The sequence below is a fragment of the Doryrhamphus excisus genome, linkage group LG19, assembly GCF_037039965.1.
Source record: "Doryrhamphus excisus strain RoL-2023G ecotype Guam linkage group LG19, RoL_Dexc_Guam_v1.1, whole genome shotgun sequence".
In the NCBI taxonomy this organism is placed as follows: domain Eukaryota; kingdom Metazoa; phylum Chordata; class Actinopteri; order Syngnathiformes; family Syngnathidae; genus Doryrhamphus; species Doryrhamphus excisus.
The window spans coordinates 397,787-419,852 of NC_136375.1; the positions used below are offsets into that span (position 1 = coordinate 397,787).

At 48.5% G+C, this 22,066-nt stretch overlaps 3 long non-coding RNA genes across 3 annotated transcripts; all 3 read right to left on the bottom strand.

The window, feature by feature from the left end:
- Window positions 1-5,513: 5,513 nt before the first annotated feature.
- On the bottom strand, window positions 5,514-6,927 carry LOC144902108 (uncharacterized). Its single transcript, XR_013630367.1, has 2 exons — window positions 6,673-6,927; window positions 5,514-6,603 (listed from the first exon to the last, which is right to left on the bottom strand). It is a non-coding gene; the product is annotated as an uncharacterized LOC144902108 (long non-coding RNA).
- An 11,118-nt stretch (window positions 6,928-18,045) lies between these two features.
- Window positions 18,046-21,017, bottom strand: LOC144902103 (uncharacterized). The gene is made up of 3 exons (XR_013630362.1): window positions 20,949-21,017; window positions 18,599-20,488; window positions 18,046-18,516 (listed from the first exon to the last, which is right to left on the bottom strand). It is a non-coding gene; the product is annotated as an uncharacterized LOC144902103 (long non-coding RNA).
- Window positions 21,018-21,181: 164 nt separating this feature from the next.
- Window positions 21,182-21,743, bottom strand: LOC144902104 (uncharacterized). The gene is made up of 3 exons (XR_013630363.1): window positions 21,631-21,743; window positions 21,326-21,532; window positions 21,182-21,249 (listed from the first exon to the last, which is right to left on the bottom strand). It is a non-coding gene; the product is annotated as an uncharacterized LOC144902104 (long non-coding RNA).
- Between the last annotated feature and the right edge of the window lie 323 nt (window positions 21,744-22,066).

The following is a 22,066-nucleotide window of genomic DNA, read 5'->3' on the forward strand; positions in this document are numbered from 1 at the left end:
GCCCTTTAAGCTGGCCCTCTAAGGCTGGCCCTTTAAGCTGGCCCTCTAAGGCTGGCCCTTTAAGGCTTGCCCTTTAAGGCTGGCCCTTTAAGCTGGCCCCTTAAGGCTGGCCCTTTAAGCTGGCCCTCTAAGGCTGGCCCTTTAAGCTGGCCCTTTAAGCTGGCCCCTTAAGGCTGGCCCTTTAAGGCCGGCCCTTTAAGCTGGCCCTTTAAGGCTGGCCCTTTAAGCTGGCCCTTTAAGGCTGGCCCTTTAAGCTGGCCCTTTAAGGCTGGCCCTTTAAGGCTGGCCCTTTAAGCTGGCCCCTTAAGGCTGGCCCTTTAAGCAGGCCCTCTAAGGCTGGCCCTTTAAGCTGGCCCTTTAAGCTGGCCCTCTAAGGCTGGCCCTTTAAGGCTTGCCCTTTAAGGCTGGCCCTTTAAGCTGGCCCCTTAAGGCTGGCCCTTTAAGATGGCCCTTTAAGGCTGGCCCTTTAAGGCTGGCCCTTTAAGCTGGCCCTTTAAAGCTGGCCCTTTAAGGCAGGCCCTTTAAGGCTGGCCCTTTAAGCCCTCCCCCTTAAGGCTGGCCCTTTAAGCTGGCCCTTTAAGCTGGCCCTTTAAGGCTGGTCCTCTAAGGCTGGCCCTTTAAGACTGGCCCTTTAAGGCTGGCCCTTTAAGCTGGCCCCTTAAGGCTGGCTGTTTAAGCTGGCCCTCTAAGGCTGGCCCTTTAAGCTGGCCCTCTAAGGCTGGCCCTTTAAGGCTGGCCCTTTAAGGCTTGCCCTTTAAGGCTGGCCCTTTAAGCTGGCCCTTTAAGGCTGGCCCTTTAAGCTGGCCCTTTAAGGCTGGCCCTTTAAGGCTGGCCCTTTAAGCTGGCCCTTTAAGGCTGGCCCTTTAAGCTGGCCCCTTAAGGCTGGCCCTTTAAGCTGGCCCTCTAAGGCTGGCCCTTTAAGCTGGCCCTTTAAGGCTGGCCCTCTAAGGCTGGCCCTTTAAGACTGGCCCTTTAAGGCTGGCCCTTTAAGGCTGGCCCTTCAAGCTGGCCCCTTAAGGCTGGCCCTTTAAGCTGGCCCTCTAAGGCTGGCCCTTTAAGCTGGCCCTTTAAGGCTGGCCCTTTAAGCTGGCCCTTTAAGGCTGGCCCTTTAAGGCTGGCCCTTTAAGCTGGCCCTTTAAGGCTGGCCCTTTAAGGCTGGCCCTTTAAGGCTTGCCCTTTAAGGCTGGCCCTTTAAGCTGGCCCTTTAAGGCTGGCCCTTTAAGGCTGGCCCTTTAAGCTGGCCCTTTAAGACTGGCCCTTTAAGCTGGCCCTTTAAGGCTGGCCCTTTGAGGCTGGCCCTTTAAGCTGGCCCCTTAAGGCTGGCCCTTTAAGCTGGCCCTCTAAGGCTGGCCCTTTAAGCTGGCCCTCTAAGGCTGGCCCTCTAAGGCTGGCCCTTTAAGGCTTGCCCTTTAAGGCTGGCCCTTTAAGCTGGCCCCTTAAGGCTGGCCCTTTAAGCTGGCCCTCTAAGGCTGGCCCTTTAAGCTGGCCCTTTAAGCTGGCCCTTTACGGCTGGCCCTTTAAGGCTGGCCCTTTAAGGCTGGCCCTTTAAGGCTGGCCCTTTAAGGCTGGCCCTTTAAGTTGGCCCCTTAAGGCTGGCCATCTAAGGCTGGCCCTTTAAGCTGGCCCTTTAAGGCTGGCCTTTTAAGCTGGCCCTTTAAGGCTGGCCCTTTAAGCTGGCCCTTTAAGGCTGGCCCTCTAAGGCTGGCCCTTTAAGACTGGCCCTTTAAGGCTGGCCCTTTAAGCTGGTCCCTTAAGGCTGGCCCTTTAAGGCTGGCCCTTTAAGGCTGGCCCCTTAAGGCTGGCCCTTTAAGCTGGCCCTCTAAGGCTGGCCCTTTAAGGCTTGCCCTTTAAGGCTGGCCCTTTAAGCTGGCCCCTTTAGGCTGGCCCTTTAAGCTGGCCCTCTAAGGCTGGCCTTTTAAGCTGGCCCTTTAAGCTGGCCCCTTAAGGCTGGCCCTTTAAGCTGGCCCTCTAAGGCTGGCCCTTTAAGGCTGGCCCTTTAAGGCTGGCCCTTTAAGGCTGGCCCTTTAAGCTGGCCCTTTAAAGCTGGCCCTTTAAGCTGGCCCTTTAAGGCTGGCCCTTTAAGGCTGGCCCTTTAAGCTGGCCCTTTAAGGCTGGCCCTTTAAGCTGGCCCTTTAAGGCTGGCCCTTTGAGGCTGGCCCTTTAAGCTGGCCCTTTAAGGCTGGCCCTTTGAGGCTGGCCCTTTAAGCTGGCCCCTTAAGGCTGGCCCTTTAAGCTGGCCCTCTAAGGCTGGCCCTTTAAGCTGGCCCTCTAAGGCTGGCCCTTTAAGGCTTGCCCTTTAAGGCTGGCCCTTTAAGCTGGCCCCTTAAGGCTGGCCCTTTAAGCTGGCCCTCTAAGGCTGGCCCTTTAAGCTGGCCCTTTAAGCTGGCCCCTTAAGGCTGGCCCTTTAAGGCCGGCCCTTTAAGCTGGCCCTTTAAGGCTGGCCCTTTAAGCTGGCCCTTTAAGGCTGGCCCTTTAAGCTGGCCCTTTAAGGCTGGCCCTTTAAGGCTGGCCCTTTAAGCCTGCCCCTTAAGGCTGGCCCTTTAAGCAGGCCCTCTAAGGCTGGCCCTTTAAGCTGGCCCTCTAAGGCTGGCCCTTTAAGGCTTGCCCTTTAAGGCTGGCCCTTTAAGCTGGCCCCTTAAGGCTGGCCCTTTAAGCTGGCCCTTTAAGGCTGGCCCTTTAAGGCTGGCCCTTTAAGCTGGCCCTTTAAAGCTGGCCCTTTAAGGCAGGCCCTTTAAGGCTGGCCCTTTAAGCCCTCCCCCTTAAGGCTGGCCCTTTAAGCTGGCCCTTTAAGCTGGCCCTTTAAGGCTGGTCCTCTAAGGCTGGCCCTTTAAGACTGGCCCTTTAAGGCTGGCCCTTTAAGGCTGGCCCTTTAAGCTGGCCCCTTAAGGCTGGCTGTTTAAGCTGGCCCTCTAAGGCTGGCCCTTTAAGCTGGCCCTCTAAGGCTGGCCCTTTAAGGCTGGCCCTTTAAGGCTTGCCCTTTAAGGCTGGCCCTTTAAGCTGGCCCTTTAAGGCTGGCCCTTTAAGCTGGCCCTTTAAGGCTGGCCCTTTAAGGCTGGCCCTTTAAGCTGGCCCTTTTAGGCTGGCCCTTTAAGCTGGCCCCTTAAGGCTGGCCCTTTAAGCTGGCCCTCTAAGGCTGGCCCTTTAAGCTGGCCCTTTAAGGCTGGCCCTCTAAGGCTGGCCCTTTAAGACTGGCCCTTTAAGGCTGGCCCTTTAAGGCTGGCCCTTTAAGCTGGCCCCTTAAGGCTGGCCCTTTAAGCTGGCCCTCTAAGGCTGGCCCTTTAGGCTGGCCCTTTAAGCTGGCCCTTTAAGGCTGGCCCTTTAAGGCTGGCCCTTTAAGCTGGCCCTTTAAGGCTGGCCCTTTAAGGCTGGCCCTTTAAGCTGGCCCTTTAAGGCTGGCCCTTTAAGCTGGCCCTTTAAGCTGGCCCTTTAAGGCTGGCCCTTTAAGCTGGCCCCTTAAGGCTGGCCCTTTAAGCTGGCCCTGTAAAGCTGGCCCTCTAAGGCTGGCCCTTTAAGCTGGCCCCTTAAGGCTGGCCCTTTAAGCTGGCCCTCTAAGGCTGGCCCTTTAAGCTGGCCCTCTAAGGCTGGCCCTTTAAGGCTGGCCCTTTAAGGCTGGCCCTTTAAGGCTGGCCCTTTAAGCTGGCCCTTTATGGCTGGCCCTTTAAAGCTGGCCCTTTAAGGCTGGCCCTTTAAGGCTGGCCCTTTAAGCTGGCCCTCTAAGGCTGGCCCTCTAAGGCTGGCCCTTTAAGGCTGGCCCTTTAAGCTGGCGCTCTAAGGCTGGCCCTTTAAGGCTGGCCCTCTAAGGCTGGCCCTTTAAGGCTGGCCCTTTAAGGCTGGCCCTTTAAGGCTGGCCCTTTAAGCTGGCCCTCTAAGGCTGGCCCTTTAAGCTGGCCATCTAAGGCTGGCCCTTTAAGCTGGCCCCTTAAGGCTGGCCCTCTAAGGCTGGCCCTTTAAGCTGGCCCTTTAAGGCTGGCCCTTTAAGGCTGGCCCTTTAAGCTGGCCCCTTAAGGCTGGCCCTTTAAGCTGGCCCTCTAAGGCTGGCCCTTTAAGCTGGCCATCTAAGGCTGGCCCTTTAAGCTGGCCCTTTAAGCTGGCCCCTTAAGGCTGGCCCTCTAAGGCTGGCCCTTTAAGCTGGCCCTTTAAGGCTGGCCCTTTAAGCTGGCCCTCTAAGGCTGGCCCTTTAAGCTGGCCCTTTAAGGCTGGCCCTTTAAGCTGGCCCTCTAAGGCTGGCCCTTTAAGCTGGCCCTTTAAGGCTGGCCCTTTAAGCTGGCCCTCTAAGGCTGGCCCTTTAAGGCTGGCCCTTTAAGCTGGCCCTTTAAGGCTGGCCCTTTAAGCTGGCCCTTTAAGGCTGGCCCTTTAAGGCTGGCCCTTTAAGGCTGGCCCTTTAAGCTGGCCCTTTAAGGCTGGCCCTCTAAGGCTGGCCCTTTAGGACTGGCCCTTTAAGGCTGGCCCTTTAAGGCTGGCCCTTTAAGCTGGCCCCTTAAGGCTGGCCCTTTAAGCTGGCCCTCTAAGGCTGGCCCTTTAAGCTGGCCCTCTAAGGCTGGCCCTTTAAGGCTGGCCCTTTAAGGCTTGCCCTTTAAGGCTGGCCCTTTAAGCTGGCCCTTTAAGGCTGGCCCTTTAAGCTGGCCCTTTAAGGCTGGCCCTTTAAGGCTTGCCCTTTAAGGCTGGCCCTTTAAGCTGGCCCTTTAAGGCTGGCCCTTTAAGCTGGCCCTTTAAGGCTGGCCCTTTAAGGCTGGCCCTTTAAGCTGGCCCTTTAAGGCTGGCCCTTTAAGCTGGCCCTTTAAGGCTGGCCCTTTAAGGCTGGCCCTTTAAGCTGGCCCCTTAAGGCTGGCCCTTTAAGCTGGCCCTCTAAGGCTGGCCCTCTAAGGCTGGCCCTCTAAGGCTGGCCCTTTAAGGCTTGCCCTTTAAGGCTGGCCCTCTAAGGCTGGCCCTTTAAGCTGGCCCTATAAGGCTGGCCCTTTAAGCTGGCCCTTTAAAGCTGACCCTCTAAGGCTGGCCCTTTAAGCTGGCCCTTTAAGGCTGGCCCTTTAAGCTGGGCCTTTAAGGCTGGCCCTCTAAGGCTGGCCCTTTAAGGCTGGCCCTTTAAGCTGGGCCTTTAAGGCTGGCCCTCTAAGGCTGGCCCTTTAAGGCTGGCCCTCTAAGGCTGGCCCTTTCAGGCCAGAAACATGTAGCAACATGTCAGTCCACTTTACAAAATTTACCGGTAAATAATCCAACACTTATACATCCAATTCAAGATGGCCATCCTTCATAGTTGCAGTAAAAGTTCACTATTGGCATTCATCCCACTCTACTGTCTAGCAATGTGTTTAGCAGTTGAAATATGCATGTGCTGGAAATGGTGTGTTCCTAACGTCCGAGTGTACTCGGAAGATGAAAACTTGAGCTTCGTTGTCCTTCACATTGTCCCGGAACACATTGGGAGCGTTGTCTCCGTCAAAGGCAATATTAGCGACATCTGGTGGAAGAAGGAAGGCAAAGCAATCTCGCTACAACGAGTGAAAGACAGATCGCCATTACAAACAAAAATGCTTTAATTAGTTCATGTCATTAACAGTTCAATTGCTTGGTGGTCATTATATGCACAAGTTAGCGCCAAAATAACCAGTCCGTTTCAATGCGCGCTGTGACATAAGATGCTCATGACGTCAGCGGTCACGTGATGAAATGGTCACCATTTGGAAGCAGTGTGACTCAGGAAGACTTGACACACTTCGAGGCTTCGGGCTCATTTCACCATCTCTACTAAAAACAAATAGTTGATGGAAAAGCAGAAATCATGAAAATAATGCGTGTAACATCTATTCGCCTTCTTACAGTGTGCATGTTCATCGTTTCGTCGCATGCTTGAGCTTCATGGCCAATTTTTACACGGATTTACGCACCACATTTCCCAAAACGGTGGAAACTTTGGGTCTTGGGAGTTAACTCGGAGTTATGAGGGTGTTAGCGGAGCAATGCTGTCACCTAGTGGCGTTATGGCAGTACTGCAGTGATTTCAAATTGTCACTTTGTTCCAACGATTGAGGGAAGGTTGTCATGTAGCTATGATACCTATTAAGTATCCTCCCTGCTGCGTTAGGAACCTTGGGGGCTGGTCTACAATTGGGTGTGGAGGGGGTGAGGGGTTTCCTTGGGGCTACTCCTTTGCCCTCGGCATGGTTCTGGCTCGGTCACCCTTCTATTTTAACCGCACTAGATACAGGCACGGGACCCACCATAGCCCAGCTGTCCTCCACCTTGAACTACTTGACCAACCCATATATTCATACCGTATATAAACCACATAGAGGCCAGCCCTTTGGAGTGGGTCTCTTTAGTTGACTTATTTTTTATTGCATAATATACACAATGCCATTTCATCACACACATGGGTGAGGCGGGCTTGGCTGGGGTTCCAAGCAGCAATTGAAGACAAGGACAATCCTCCATGTCCAAAGCAGGGATGTCAGAGAGCGGGCGGCAGCAAAGATACGTCCAACAGTTGAGAGTCAGTGAAAGGGCTGCTGGAGTACACGACATCCTCGTCTGAGTTTGCAGCAGAGTCGTACAGCATGGGGTCCACGTCGAGATCCAAATGAGTCTCTAGGATGTCATCGCTCAGTCCTGAACCAACCACAAGAAAGACAGAGGAAGCAAAGTGCACAGTACGGGTCAAAGGTCACAACAACTAACCTTACATGAGACGTCAACACACGTTTGTCTCCATGAAGGTACAGTGCATCCGGAAAGTATTCACAGCGCTTCACTTTTTCTACATTTTGTCATGTTACATTCATGTTTTGAATATATTAAAAATAGAAAACCAAAAAAATCACATTTACATAAGTATTCACAGATCTTTCTACAGCTCAATTGGAGTCCACCTGCAGTAAATTCAGTTGATTGGACATGATTTGGAAATACAATAACTGTCTATATAAGGTCCCACAGTTGACTGTGCATGTCAGAGCACAAACGCCAAGCATGAAGTCAAAAGAACTGTCTGTAGACCTGCGAGACAGGATTGTCTTGAGGCACAAATCTGGGGAAAGATACAGAAACATTTCTGCTGCTTTGAAGGTCCCAATGAGCACAGTGGCCCCCATTATTCGACTAGTCAGGATAGAAGGAAAAATGAATGCAGCAATATATAGAGATATCCTGGATGAAAATATTGTGGGACCTTATATAGACAGTTATTATATTTTCCAAATCATGTCCAATCAACTGAATTTACTGCAGGTGGACTCCAATTACGCTGTAGAAAGATCTCAAGGATGATCAGTGGAAAAAAGATGCACCTGAGCTCAATTTTGAGCTTCATGGCAAAGGCTGTGACTACTTATGTAAATGTGATTTTTTGTTTTCTATTTTTAATAAATTCAAAAAAGTAAAAAAAAAACTTTTTCACATTGTCATAATGGAGTATTTTGAGGTAAGAGATTAAATTAATACAATTGGGAATGAGGCTGTAACTTGACAAAATGTGGAAAAAGTGAAGCGCTGTGAATACTTTCCGGATGTACTGTATGTGCCCTGGGATTGGCTGGCCACCGGTCCAGGGTGTACCCCGCCTCTCGCCCCAAATCAGGCTCCAGCATACCCCCACCCTAGTGAGGATAAGAGACATAGAAAATGAATGAATAACTAAACCATGTTGGTGTCATTCAACAGCTGTACTGTAATCTTACCTTGTCTAAGCTGTTGGGACCAAATTCTTGAGCGTCAACATCCTTCAGTATTCTGTTAAATGGATGGAGAATGCTGCACATGTAATTCATGTGGCAGCCAGAATATCTGTATTCATTAGTGCAGTCCAAAAAAGGAAAAGCAAGGCGATGGGGGCAGAAGGCATACCATGGAGCAGTCCAGAGACAAAAGAACTCCCAAAAACAGCTGGAGGAGGTCGCGGTCCACTGGGCAGTACACTGAAAAAAAATTTGGAGTGCCATTTACTTGAGAAAAGCTAGGTAACAATTTGCACGCACAATTCCCAAGCAACTTTTCCTTGGGAAATACTCTGGTCAAATTTACTTTTTTTGAATGAAAAAGGTACTCTTTGCTAGTAAATTTGACCCCAAACTACCTTTGAATCTACTTCAAAATCCATATAAATGTACTCGCTTTTCAGGATTGTTTAACTAGTTTTCCCTGACTTTATTTGAATATGATTGTGTAGTATTTTTTAAGATGGCCTTCTTTGAATGAAATGATCTTAACACATCTTCTACAAAACATTATTTCAAACCAGAACAGCTTCACTGCATTTGTACTAAAGCTGTATTTACTTCCAGATGACGGTGCACAAAAACGCAACACAGCCACAGGTTGAGGTACCTGTGAAATTAATTCAACATTTCATAACTAAACCAAAGACCTGGGATTTATTCCCTTAATTGGGAATCGTATTATTAGAATGATTATTTTTTGACTTCCACTTTCCTCATGCAGGTATGGACTTCCCACACTAGTGTGCCAGTCGCCTCCTTCTGGACTTTTGGTGTCTACTATACACTCAATTGGAGTCCACCTGCAGTAAATTCAGTTGATTGGACATGATTTGGAAATATAATAACCTTTTTCACATTGTCATAATGGAGTATTTTGAGCTAAGAGATTAAATTAATACAATTGGGAATGAGGCTGTAACTTGACAAAATGTGGAAAAAGTGAAGCGCTGTGAATACTTTCCGGATGCGCTGTATGTGCCCTGGGATTGGCTGGCCACCGGTCCAGGGTGTACCCCGCCTCTCGCCCCAAATCAGGCTCCAGCATACCCCCACCCTAGTGAGGATAAGAGACATAGAAAATGAATGAATAACTAAACCATGTTGGTGTCATTCAACAGCTGTACTGTAATCTTACCTTGTCTAAGCTGTTGGGACCAAATTCTTGAGCGTCAACATCCTTCAGTATTCTGTTAAATGGATGGTCAAATTTATATCTGGCCCTAACGAGCCCTAGCCAGCCCTAAAGAGCCCTGGCCCCAACTCGCCCTAGCCAGCCCTGGCCCCAACTCGCCCTAGCCCCAACTCGCCCTAGCCAGCCCTGGCCCCAACTCGCCCTAACTCGCCCTAGCCAGCCCTAAAGAGCCCTGGCCCCAACTCGCCCTAGCCAGCCCTAACTCGGCCCTAAAACCCTCCTCCAACCATAGCCCTAAAACCCTAACCCAAACATTCAAACGAGATCTATGTTGACTACTTACCCAACGGCGCAGCGCAGACTACTCATGTTTCCTTCGGTTAGCTGGTCCGTTGATACCACCATTCTCTGCCAGTCTGTCTTCTTCCTCTTTTGTTTCAACGCTCCAAGGCGTATTACTGCCCTCCACAGGTTGGGCACAAGTGTAAGAAGGCTGGGGGGGCTGGGGCGAGGGAGTGGGGGGCTGGGGTGTGGGACGGGGGAGGCTGGGCCTAAATGTAGAAGGCTGGGGGGCTCGGGGACTGGGGTGTGGAAGGCTGGGCCCAAATGAGGAAGGCAGGGGGTGAGGGAGGGGGGAGGCTGCTATTTCTACTTGCTATGTACTGCCAACTAGGGGTCACTTTAAAGTAATGCTATTCTACTCGGTAAATACCACCATCTCGTGGTCACTTTAATGGACTGCTGCTTCCAACAATGCAATCTCAATGGGCGACGTTTTTCGCCAGTAACTCCCCAACGAAAGGTCGTATAAACATAGAACCGACTTCTGCCTACACAAATTCAGCTGCAAGCTTTCCGTTGAGACCCCCAAGCCAAACAAACTTGGGTGCCCTCATTCCATCCCAAGACCTGCAAAACATCCTTACCGCCAAAGGACAAAACCCCTGAGACTCCAGCGCTACCCCCTGGGTCAGCACCCAGCGCAAACGCACGAGGAAAGAGAAAAACCTTGACCAAGGTCAGCCACCGGGAGAGGAATCCGGCGATTACGGTGACCAGCTGTCCCTGCTCTTGGATCTGATGGCGCGAGGGGAATCGGTTCCCCCCACTCCCCCACCAACCCGGGCCACAGAGGCCCTTCGGCGTTGGGAGTCAGAATTCGCTTTCTGTTGAGAACCCTAAGAAATTGAAAAATAGAATCCAGGAATCTGAACCTGTAAAACCTGTAAAACCTCATCCCAAGACCTGCAAAACATGCTTACCGCCGAAGGACAAAACCCCTGAGACTCCAGCGCTACCGCACGAGTAAAGAGAAAAACCTCGACCAAGGTCAGCCACCGGGAGAGGAATCCGACCATTACGGTGACCAGCTGTCCCTGCTCTTGGATCTGATGGCGCGAGGGGAATTGGTTCCCCCCACTCCCCCACCAACCCGGGCCACAGAGGCCCTTCGGCGTTGGGAGTCAGAATTCGCTTTCCGTTGAGAACCCTAAGAAATTGAAACCTGTGAAACCTGTGAAACCTGTGAAACCTGTGAAACCTGTGAAACCTGTGAAACCTGTGAAACCTGTGAAACCTGTGAAACCTGTGAAACCTGTGAAACCTGTGAAACCTGTGAAACCTGTGAAACCTGTGAAACCTGTGAAACCTGTGAAACCTGTGAAACCTGTAAAACCTGTAAAACCTGTGAAACCTGTAAAACCTGTAAAACCTGTAAAACCTGTAAAACCTGTAAAACCTGTAAAACCTTATCCCAAGACCTGCAAAACATCCTTACCGCCGAAGGACAAAACCCCTGAGACTCCAGCGCTACCGCACGAGTAAAGAGAAAAACCTCGACCAAGGTCAGCCACCGGGAGAGGAATCCGACGATTACGGTGACCAGCTGTCCCTGCTCTTGGATCTGATGGCGCGAGGGGAATCGGTTCCCCCCACTCCCCCACCAACCCAGGCCACAGAGGCCCTTCGGCGTTGGGAGTCAGAATTCGCTTTCCGTTGAGAACCCTAAGAAATTGAAAAATAGAATCCAGGAATATGAACCCTGTGAACCCTGTAAAACCTGTAAAACCTGTAAATCCTCATCCCAAGACCTGCAAAACATCCTTACCGCCGAAGGACAAAACCCCTGAGACTCCAGCGCTACCGCACGAGGAAAGAGAAAAACCTCGACCAAGGTCAGCCACCGGGAGAGGAATCCGACGATTACGGTGACCAGCTGTCCCTGCTCTTGGATCTGATGGCGCGAGGGGAATCGGTTCCCCCCACTCCCCCACCAACCCAGGCCACAGAGGCCCTTCGGCATTGGGAGTCAGAATTCGCTTTCCGTTGAGAACCCTAGAGAAATTGAAAAATAGAATCCAGGAATATGAACCTGAATATGAACCGACATTGCTTCAAACAATATTATGTGTGTTAGCCTGTTAAACTATTCAATCTGCAACATTTTACACACACACTGAATGTTGAACCTGAATTTGCCAACAAATAGTTTAACGTCTGTCACCCCCTTGTGACAGCTCTTAGTTTTCCTCAGTTCCTCGTTCATGCCCTTGTTTTGTATTTCCTTCCTGTGTTGCTCTGCTGTGTTTTCAGTTGATGTCCATTATCTCCCGCACCTGTTTCTCATTATTTGTGATGCCTATTTGGTTCAGGTGCGCGCTCCTTTCTTTGTTGGGTCATTGATGTTGTTTTCTCTGTTGAACATGCTAGTGCGTTGGTCTGCTGCATAGTATCAACAATAAATGCCTTTTTACCTGCTATTGGGTCCTCATCTCTGCATCCTGGGGTCGTGCCGTAAAGCTCCCAAGCCGGAACGTGACAACCTCTCTGTGCTAACCACAAAAAAGAAAATTAATTATCTAACCAGATCATTTAACTTTGAGACAGACAACATGTGGTGCTAAAGTTAGCTTTCTGCTTGTTTAAAGCATCGGCAGCTTACCGGAGCAAAGGTAGCTTAACACACAGCCAGTGCAATCCTAGCCTCAAGAGGCTGACACTGCACTTCCTGCAAGCCCTCCAAAATGCACGCCAGGTCCTCAACAACCAACCCCGCTGCAAATTAAAACAACCATGGCTGCGGTCACATGATGCACCGTCACCGGTACACGCCCAGTAATTTTATGCCTACCTTTCACATACGCTGCTGATGGCACGACAGACCAGAGCCCGCCACCGGAGCGCGCCAACACAGCCTCGACAGGTGAACAGCAAGGAACAATGAGCGCCCCGGTGACGCCAAGACCCATCAATAACCCTGGCACCGCCTCGCAATCGAGCCCCAACAGCTGATGCCAATTCAGGTGGAAGCGCAACAACGCTCAACCTACCAAAAATGCTGCACATGTAATTCATGTGGCAGCAAGAATATCTGTATTCATTAGTGCAGTTCATTAGTGGAGTGGAGTATTTTGAGGTAAGAGATTAAATTAATACAATTTGGAATGAGGCTGTAACTTGACAAAATGTGGAAAAAGTGAAGCGCTGTGAATACTTTCCGGATGCACTGTATGTGCCCTGGGATTGGCTGGCCACCGGTCCAGGGTGTACCCCGCCTCTCGCCCCAAATCAGGCTCCAGCATACCCCAACCCTAGTGAGGATAAGACATAGAAAAGAGTTTCTACCGGAGTGTCCACCAAACTTGACCTAAGAACCCAATGTAGCATGAAAACCAAATAAGACCTGAGACTAGTGTGCTTGGATATACGCAGCGCTCACTTTTGCATCACATCTGCCTCCCGTTTCTGCTGCTCAGTCGAGCGGTCGGAGTCTTTGGAAGTGAATTTAGCCTCATGATCACCACGAGGACATTTGCTCGGAATCAGCATCTGCAACAATTGCATGTGAAGTCTGGTGCGAGTTAAGACTAGAATGAGAGATCGCCTACCTTGAGTTCAGCTCGAAGAAGAATCTGACTCTCTGGGGAGGCGCCATCCAGATGGAACCACTGATCCAGGACCAGTTCTGGTTCCGAGAGCAGCTCTCTGATTGGGACGACTAAGGAACCCATGGGCAACGTCCAGCTGTGAGAGAGCTGGAGAAACAAAGTGTAAAGGTAGTAATACAAGTCAAGTTTGTTGATATCACATGGTGGAAATACTAAAAATAATATTGTTAACTTACCTTGACAACAACATTCTCTTCTCTAGGGTCATGAACCAGGAAGCAGAACGCCTCATTCCACTGAGGTGATGTCGTGCGATCACACACCTACAGCAAAGATGGACGTGTTAGTCCCGGATGCCAATACCCTGGTTATTATTTGGCTAGTTGCCACGCTTAGTAGTCTCACAGTAGTTTTGTGGGATGTTTTTCCAAGAAGCATATCCGCTCCCACTTTTGGCTCTTTTCCACTCTTTTCCACCTGTTGACACGCCACATGGGTCATAATAAAACACAGATCATGCCTCCTCAGTACCTCCTCGACTCACTTACTGGTAAACCATCTGCTTGTTCGATGAAGACAAACAAAAGTCCCACAGATGGAACGGCTTTGTTCTGGTAGGACTGCCTGGAGTAGAACTTGAGAATCTGAAGAGAATGGTTCGATATTAGTATTTTTTATAGTTGAATGAAGCATTAGTACGCTTTTTCTTCTTCTGGAAGCACCCCCCTTATCCAGTTGGTCTGCCTCCGAGGCTGTTGGAAGCCATTCCAGGATCAGGTGAACGCGACCTGACTTGACATCACTGAGCGTGTACTGATACACTGATACATAAAACACACACAATCCTTTGAATGCTTGAACAATTCAATGACAATAATATAAGCCGTTTCCATACCTGATCCGTGTACTGAGAATCAATTATGTCCTTCAGTTTGACCTTCAGCCTGCATGTTGAGAAACATGACAATTATTTCAACCACTTGATAATGGAATGGATTTCTTTTCTCTAATTCATGTTTATTTTTATTTATTTACACTGCAATATTTGATATTTATACATATATATTTAATATCATTTGCGTTCTACATGAATGTTCTAAATGATTCCAACCATATCAAATTCTACAACCTGTCTTTAATATACTGTAAGTGTGTGACATAATTTTTCTTGTGAATCGGACAATAAAGTGTAGATAAAGGAGGATGGCGGTGCTCTTCTCAATACTGGCATCGCTGCGCTGGAGGTAGTAAGCAGTATTATCAAGCAGTTGCAGTATGTGACAGTATCGATAATAACAACACTACTAATGTGTACTGGAAGCAGTACCTTCCCATAAAGTCATCCTTCATGTCCATGTCTTTATCAAACACCTCCAGATGTAACCTGATGGAGCAACAAAACTCATCATTTATCATCTGGTACATGTATTCATAATGTGACGAGTTGCTACTTTACTGTGGCCAGCAAGCTTTCTACAAATGGATTAAGGATTAAATATTCTAAAACAAAAGATGCAGATTGGGCATTGATACTTTTATGTTGAAAGAACTCAATTGTACATCAATAACTCCTGTAACCACAAATCTCACTCTCTCAATTTCTGCGGCAGTTTTTCCTTGTGTATGGAAGGCATCAGCTGTCATTCAATATATAAGAACGTAGATCCTTGTCCGTTTCCAATTTCAAACCAATCTTCGACTTGAAAAAAGGTTTTGACACTGTAAAGCATAGAATAACCTAAACCATGTTGGTGTCATTCAACAGCTGTACTGTAATCTTACCTTGTCTAAGCTGTTGGGACCAAATTCTTGAGCGTCAACATCCTTCAGTATTCTGTTAAATGGATGGAGAATGCTGCACATGTAATTCATGTGGCAGCCAGAATATCTGTATTCATTAGTGCAGTCCAAAAAAGGAAAAGCAAGGCGATGGGGGCAGAAGGCATACCATGGAGCAGTCCAGAGACAAAAGAACTCCCAAAAACAGCTGGAGGAGGTCGCGGTCCACTGGGCAGTACACTGAAAAAAAATTTGGAGTGCCATTTACTTGAGCAAAGCTAGGTAACAATTTGCACGCACAATTCCCAAGCAACTTTTCCTTGGGAAATACTCTGGTCAAATTTACTTTTTTTGAATGAAAGAGGTACTCTTTGCTAGTAAATTTGACCCCAAACTACCTTTGAATCTACTTCAAAATCCATATAAATGTACTCGCTTTTCAGGATTGTTTAACTAGTTTTCCCTGACTTTATTTGGAGCAATTTATAAGTAATATTTACATGATTTAAGCTACCACCTACACCACTTTTCTAATATGATTGTGTAGTATTTTTTTAAGATGGCCTTCTTTGAATGAAATGATCTTAACACATCTTCTACAAAACATTATTTCAAACCAGAACAGCTTCACTGCATTTGTACTAAAGCTGTATTTACTTCCAGATGACGGTGCACAAAAACGCAACACAGCCACAGGTTGAGGTACCTGTGAAATTAATTCAACATTTCATAACTAAACCAAAGACCTGGGATTTATTCCCTTAATTGGGAATCGTATTATTAGAATGATTATTTTTTGACTTCCACTTTCCTCATGCAGGTATGGACTTCCCACACTAGTGTGCCAGTCGCCTCCTTCTGGACGTTTGGTGTCTACTATACACTCAATTGGAGTCCACCTGCAGTAAATTCAGTTGATTGGACATGATTTGGAAATATAATAACCTTTTTCACATTGTCATAATGGAGTATTTTGAGGTAAGAGATTAAATTAATACAATTTGGAATGAGGCTGTAACTTGACAAAATGTGGAAAAAAGTGAAGCGCTGTGAATACTTTCCGGATGCGCTGTATGTGCCCTGGGATTGGCTGGCCACCGGTCCAGGGTGTACCCCGCCTCTCGCCCCAAATCAGGCTCCAGCATACCCCCACCCTAGTGAGGATAAGAGACATAGAAAATGAATGAATAACTAAACCATGTTGGTGTCATTCAACAGCTGTACTGTAATCTTACCTTGTCTAAGCTGTTGGGACCAAATTCTTGAGCGTCAACATCCTTCAGTATTCTGTTAAATGGATGGTCAAATTTATATCTGGCCCTAACGAGCCCTAGCCAGCCCTAAAGAGCCCTGGCCCCAACTCGCCCTAGCCAGCCCTGGCCCCAACTCGCCCTAGCCCCAACTCGCCCTAGCCAGCCCTGGCCCCAACTCGCCCTAACTCGCCCTAGCCAGCCCTAAAGAGCCCTGGCCCCAACTCGCCCTAGCCAGCCCTAACTCGGCCCTAAAACCCTCCTCCAACCATAGCCCTAAAACCCTAACCCAAACATTCAAACGAGATCTATGTTGACTACTTACCCAACGGCGCAGCGCAGACTACTCATGTTTCCTTCGGTTAGCTGGTCCGTTGATACCACCATTCTCTGCCAGTCTGTCTTCTTCCTCTTTTGTTTCAACGCTCCAAGGCGTATTACTGCCCTCCACAGGTTGGGCACAAGTGTAAGAAGGCTGGGGGGGCTGGGGCGAGGGAGTGGGGGGCTGGGGTGTGGGACGGGTGAGGCTGGGCCTAAATGTAGAAGGCTGGGGGGCTCGGGGACTGGGGTGTGGAAGGCTGGGCCCAAATGAGGAAGGCAGGGGGTGAGGGAGGGGGGAGGCTGCTATTTCTACTTGCTATGTACTGCCAACTAGGGGTCACTTTAAAGTAATGCTATTCTACTCGGTAAATACCACCATCTCGTGGTCACTTTAATGGACTGCTGCTTCCAACAATGCAATCTCAATGGGCGACGTTTTTCGCCAGTAACTCCCCAACGAAAGGTCGTATAAACATAGAACCGACTTCTGCCTACACAAATTCAGCTGCAAGCTTTCCGTTGAGACCCCCAAGCCAAACAAACTTGGGTGCCCTCATTCCATCCCAAGACCTGCAAAACATCCTTACCGCCAAAGGACAAAACCCCTGAGACTCCAGCGCTACCCCCTGGGTCAGCACCCAGCGCAAACGCACGAGGAAAGAGAAAAACCTTGACCAAGGTCAGCCACCGGGAGAGGAATCCGGCGATTACGGTGACCAGCTGTCCCTGCTCTTGGATCTGATGGCGCGAGGGGAATCGGTTCCCCCCACTCCCCCACCAACCCGGGCCACAGAGGCCCTTCGGCGTTGGGAGTCAGAATTCGCTTTCTGTTGAGAACCCTAAGAAATTGAAAAATAGAATCCAGGAATATGAACCTGTAAAACCTGTAAAACCTCATCCCAAGACCTGCAAAACATGCTTACCGCCGAAGGACAAAACCCCTGAGACTCCAGCGCTACCGCACGAGTAAAGAGAAAAACCTCGACCAAGGTCAGCCACCGGGAGAGGAATCCGACCATTACGGTGACCAGCTGTCCCTGCTCTTGGATCTGATGGCGCGAGGGGAATTGGTTCCCCCCACTCCCCCACCAACCCGGGCCACAGAGGCCCTTCGGCGTTGGGAGTCAGAATTCGCTTTCCGTTGAGAACCCTAAGAAAGTGAAACCTGTGAAACCTGTGAAACCTGTGAAACCTGTGAAAACCTGTGAAAACCTGTGAAAACCTGTGAAAACCTGTGAAAACCTGTGAAAACCTGTGAAAACCTGTGAAACCTGTAAAACCTGTAAATCCTTATCCCAAGACCTGCAAAACATCCTTACCGCCGAAGGACAAAACCCCTGAGACTCCAGCGCTACCGCACGAGTAAAGAGAAAAACCTCGACCAAGGTCAGCCACCGGGAGAGGAATCCGACGATTACGGTGACCAGCTGTCCCTGCTCTTGGATCTGATGGCGCGAGGGGAATCGGTTCCCCCCACTCCCCCACCAACCCAGGCCACAGAGGCCCTTCGGCGTTGGGAGTCAGAATTCGCTTTCCGTTGAGAACCCTAGAGAAATTGAAAAATAGAATCCAGGAATATGAACCTGTAAAACCACCCGCACAAAACGAAGATCCGCCACCGACAAACCCTGACATCCAAGGATTGGAACAAGATTTGGAGGAACCTTCCACCTCTGGGAACCCTCCACCTCTGGGACGCCGGAAGGCCATCCATCCCAACCACTTCTCTTCGTTCTCGGCTCGATCCAACAGTTGCCGGGGCCTGCCTGGATGCCGGTATCCAAACAGAACCAGAGGTATCCTCATCCCAAGACCTGCAAGACCTGCAAAACATCCTTACCGCCGAAGGACAAAACCCCTGAGACTCCAGCGCTACCCCCTGGGTCAGCACCCAGCGCAAACGCACGAGGAAAGAGAAAAACCTCGACCAAGGTCAGCCACCGGGAGAGGAATCCGACAATTACGGTGACCAGCTGTCCCTGCTCTTGGATCAGATGGCGCGAGGGGAATCGGTTACCCCCCGGTCCCCTACCAACTCGGACCACATAGGCCCTTTGCTGTTGGGAGTCAGAATTTGCTTGACGACGCCCCACTACTTACGCCACCAAGGGAGTCACCTGCGGAAAAAGGCCAATGGGAAGATATACTGGCGGACATCAGCTTCGACAGCTCTATGTCCGGCTCAATCGGCGGGAGCCAAAAGCAACTGGTCCAGCGTCATCGGCACACCACCAGGAAAATGGTTGATTGGCAACTTGCCGTGCGGAAGAGATTCGTCATCCTGGGAGATTCCAGTTTCCACCAAATGACTTCCCAGACCTGCAGGTGGACAGCTTTCCGGGGGACACCTTCAGGAATGCCAAGGATCTTCTTGCCAACGCAATCGTTCCCACAAAGGTGGAAAAACTGGTGTTGTCCTTCGGGATCAACAGAAGAACCTGGAAGCACAAACACCCCACCTTTGCTAACTTGTGACTATTGTCAGGAGAAGACAGCATGAACATTTCAGTGCATCCTAACCCTTCCATTGGTTAAGACGGGGAGAAGAACCCAGAGTTGAAGCTGCAGATACTGTTTTTGCCCCACAGGCCTGGTGTGAGTGGAGAGCGCTAGCAAGGCTGGCCTTCATCCAGCCTGTAGAAGACAGCACAAACACTTCAGTTCATCCTAACCCCTGACTCCAACCCCGGACCCTAACCCTGGTTGTCAACGGGGGATCATCACTTGTGGTTAATACAAAAATATATATAATTATATTATATATTTATAGATATATAAATACAAAAATAGGGGTCACTGTAATCTACTGCTGTTTCTACTTGGTATGTACCGCCAACTAGTGGTCATCATGCACGTCACATGGCCTACTACAATTTGAGCTTGCAAGTGCAGTAATATCAGAACTGAAAATGACAGATGAGCACAAACTGACAACATGTACATTGTGCAAATGTGGCAAACTAATACATTTCAATGACTCGCGTGGCAAAGAACACTTTCTGGCAGTGTGATCTGGACAATTCTAAATGGGACAGGAAGACAATGGTTGAGAGAAGTTAACAAGGGACACTTCCTATAATTATTGTTTTTGCACAGGTAAATGCTTTGTGGTCAACATTCACCCACCAACTGTAAAATACAATTTCAGGTCAAATTCACAATTTTAGCACAAACTATATACTAGCTATGACTGTACAGCCAGCATAGATGTTCAACAATGGGTGACTTTTTCTCTCCTAAGACTCCTAACTCTCTTCTAAGTTATGACATATGCACTCACACACATCAACTGATGAGATGATAATTAAACTCATTGAATCCCTGAAAGCAACACATCAAGCTGTTGAGTAACACTATCATAAACAAGACCAAAAAAAATGTCCCTACTTAAATGACTGGGGTCAATATCTGGCACCATAGTACTACTGCACCTTTGTTTATTTAACTAACTAAACCAGGTTTAACTAACTATAAACGTTAGCTAAACCATTTGTTAGCTAGAAGGTTAGCCAAAACACTTGTTAGCTAGAACATTAGCACAGTTCAAACAGGCACTTTTGCAAATTTACCATTGGCTTAGCTCACAATACGTCTGTGGTAATGTTGGTTTAATACGAGAATATTACATGATAGAGATAAAGACATGCTACTCACCAGTGACGAAAGCGCACTGCTGCCGTCGGCGGGGTTTGAAAGAAATTCAAAATAAAAGCGCGCGCGCTAAAAATGTACAATAACGTCATACCATTTGTCAACAACATTCCAGCACATGAGGAGCAAATTGCCAGCACATGTCAACAACAACAAAATATAATCATTCACAAAAACAGGACTGGGGCTGCTCTTGGATCAGCTCACCTTGTACAGTATCTACAGTTAATGTCTATAGATACCGTGTTATTAGGAAAATATAGCCAGCCGAAAGCATGTTGATTGTGAGTATGCTCAAAGACAATGTCACTAGAAAAGTCTGATGCAAGACTCCCTTGGTGCACTCTACTTTTATGGCGTTCAATGAAGAGTAGACATTTGTGCTAACTCTAGCACCATGTGTTGTGTCTATTTAAAAGTTAAATGATCTGGTTAGATAATTATTTTATATACTATACCTCTGTCTCGTTCTTTTTTAAGTGTGATCTTATGTGACTGAGGAGTACAGACTGAAAATGGTTGCTCAGATGTGCATAAAGGACACTAAAAAGTCACAATTAAGTATGATATCTTGACAGGTGACTACTCAGTGCACCAAGTGTCTGAAATGTGCACATGCAATCATCATGGAGGCATGGGAGGGGGCTCATTTTTGAAAAGTGGTTGTGCTGCAATCTACAGTGTTTAAATAGATGTTCTAGTGGTAAAAAAAAAAGCTGAACAGAACTTACAGTGCCGAGTCACGTTCGTTGCAGCAACCTGAAAACACATACACAAAATATTAGACAGGGCACCACTTTTGAAGTTTAAACCTCTGTCAGAGCTAGCAAAGTACAACAGAACACACCGACATTGCTTCAAACAATATTATGTGTGTTAGCCTGTTAAACTATTCAATCTGCAACATTTTACACACACACACTGAATGTTGAACCTGAATTTGCCAACAAATAGTTTAACGTCTGTCACCCCCTTGTGACAGCTCTTAGTTTTCCTCAGTTCCTCGTTCATGCCCTTGTTTTGTATTTCCTTCCTGTGTTGCTCTGCTGTGTTTTCAGTTGATGTCCATTATCTCCCGCACCTGTTTCTCATTATTTGTGATGCCTATTTGGTTCAGGTGCGCGCTCCTTTCTTTGTTGGGTCATTGATGTTGTTTTCTCTGTTGAACATGCTAGTGCGTTGGTCTGCTGCATAGTATCAACAATAAATGCCTTTTTACCTGCTATTGGGTCCTCATCTCTGCATCCTGGGGTCGTGCCGTAAAGCTCCCAAGCCGGAACGTGACAACCTCTCTGTGCTAACCACAAAAAAGAAAATTAATTATCTAACCAGATCATTTAACTTTGAGACAGACAACATGTGGTGCTAAAGTTAGCTTTCTGCTTGTTTAAAGCATCGGCAGCTTACCGGAGCAAAGGTAGCTTAACACACAGCCAGTGCAATCCTAGCCTCAAGAGGCTGACACTGCACTTCCTGCAAGCCCTCCAAAATGCACGCCAGGTCCTCAACAACCAACCCCGCTGCAAATTAAAACAACCATGGCTGCGGTCACATGATGCACCGTCACCGGTACACGCCCAGTAATTTTATGCCTACCTTTCACATACGCTGCTGATGGCACGACAGACCAGAGCCCGCCACCGGAGCGCGCCAACACAGCCTCGACAGGTGAACAGCAAGGAACAATGAGCGCCCCGGTGACGCCAAGACCCATCAATAACCCTGGCACCGCCTCGCAATCGAGCCCCAACAGCTGATGCCAATTCAGGTGGAAGCGCAACAACGCTCAACCTACCAAAAATGCTGCACATGTAATTCATGTGGCAGCAAGAATATCTGTATTCATTAGTGCAGTTCATTAGTGGAGTGGAGTATTTTGAGGTAAGAGATTAAATTAATACAATTTGGAATGAGGCTGTAACTTGACAAAATGTGGAAAAAGTGAAGCGCTGTGAATACTTTCCGGATGCACTGTATGTGCCCTGGGATTGGCTGGCCACCGGTCCAGGGTGTACCCCGCCTCTCGCCCCAAATCAGGCTCCAGCATACCCCAACCCTAGTGAGGATAAGACATAGAAAAGAGTTTCTACCGGAGTGTCCACCAAACTTGACCTAAGAACCCAATGTAGCATGAAAACCAAATAAGACCTGAGACTAGTGTGCTTGGATATACGCAGCGCTCACTTTTGCATCACATCTGCCTCCCGTTTCTGCTGCTCAGTCGAGCGGTCGGAGTCTTTGGAAGTGAATTTAGCCTCATGATCACCACGAGGACATTTGCTCGGAATCAGCATCTGCAACAATTGCATGTGAAGTCTGGTGCGAGTTAAGACTAGA